The sequence below is a fragment of the Condylura cristata genome, unplaced genomic scaffold (genome assembly GCF_000260355.1).
Source record: "Condylura cristata isolate star-nosed mole 26May11 unplaced genomic scaffold, ConCri1.0 scaffold00088, whole genome shotgun sequence".
Lineage (NCBI taxonomy): Eukaryota > Metazoa > Chordata > Mammalia > Eulipotyphla > Talpidae > Condylura > Condylura cristata.
This window is the reverse complement of record NW_004567189.1, coordinates 151,011-152,418: the sequence shown is the minus strand read 5'-3', so window position 1 is coordinate 152,418 and position 1,408 is coordinate 151,011.

Genomic DNA, 1,408 nt, shown 5'->3' with positions numbered 1-1,408 from the left:
GGCTGGACCCACGCTCGGGCTGTGCTGGGGTACGGCGAGGAGGCCGGCTGGGGGTGCAGCCCGGGCACGCGGAGCGCCCCTTCTCCCGGCGCGCGGACATTTCTCCTGCGCGGAGCCCCCGAGTTCACTCCTGAGAAGGCGGATCACGGCCCGTGCGGTGGGGGCGGGGCGGGGCGCACTCTGCTCCCCAGGGGAGAGGCCCGAAGGGGGCGGGGCGGGAAGGCCGCCTCCCAGGCCTCCCTGGGCGCCGGGCCCCCTTCCAGGGCCGGCCGGGAGGGCAGCGTGGTCCCTGCGCCCCCAGGGCCGCCCTGCGCCAGGTCTCCGCCCGCGGCGCGGCTGCGGCAGCCTGGGGGAGCGGGAGCAGATGAGTCACCCGCGGCTAATTGCTTGCTGCGTTAAATAACTTTGCTGCGCGGATCCGGAGAGGCCGCTGCAGCTGGGAGAGCTGGGGGAGGGTGCTGGGTGCCGGCACTGCCCCCCGCCTGCCCTCAGCAAGCCCCGCCTCTGCAGACACCACCCAGGGCTCAGCGTCCAGCCCCTAGGGGGCACGGGGTACCCGGGGAGGACCCCAGGACCCCACGCCCACCGCCAAAGGCGCGCGCCCGGCCCACACTTCCGGGGGAGCATCTGCGGGTGCCCGCGAAGGCCGCCCCTGCTCCCCGGACGCCTGCGTGGGAGCCCCTGGAACTGCGGGCTGCACGACCGAGCGCGTTGGCTGTATTTTTAGCAGGGGCTGCAGATTTTAGAACATCAGCTGAGCCTCCTGCCGGCCGCTCCTGGCGCGACGACGCGCCCGGAAAGCAGGGCCCGCGAGCGGCGCGGACCAGCCCGCGCGGAGGCGCTGAGCCGCCACCGCGCGGCTCCCGGATGGTCCCGGTTGCCAGGACGACGAGGTTGGCAGCTCCCCCTGCAGAAGGACGGGCGCTCTCCGCTGCCGTCGACCCGGCTTGGGGGGACCGCACCGCCCGTGGCCCTCGCCCCTGCAGGGAGGAAGGGCTGGGGCCTCCAGGGCTCGGCCAGAGCGCTGGCAGCCGGCTCCCAGGCCTGCCCCGCCAGGCGCCCCCTCGGGGCTCACACCCTCCTCTCCCGCGCCAGCCCTGGCTATGCCCTGCCCTCACCTGGCATGAGCTGCGCCCGGGCAATGGGGTGCAGGGAGGTGGAGTGTGGGGTGCTAGTGGGAGAGACGGGAGCAGGGAGGAGTCTGGGTCTGGGTATCTGGGGGTGCAGGAAGGGGGTTTGGGGAAGCAGGGAGGCACAGGAAGGGGTGCAGAAAGGTGGGTGCAGAGATCGGGGCAGGGTGGTGGGGCACAGTCCTGGGTGTGGGTCTCAGCTCTCGGGTTCTGACGGCTCCTGCCCCGGGGCGTGGGGGCTGAGGGGGCGCTGCCCGGAAGGCAGCCGAGGGCTTGGC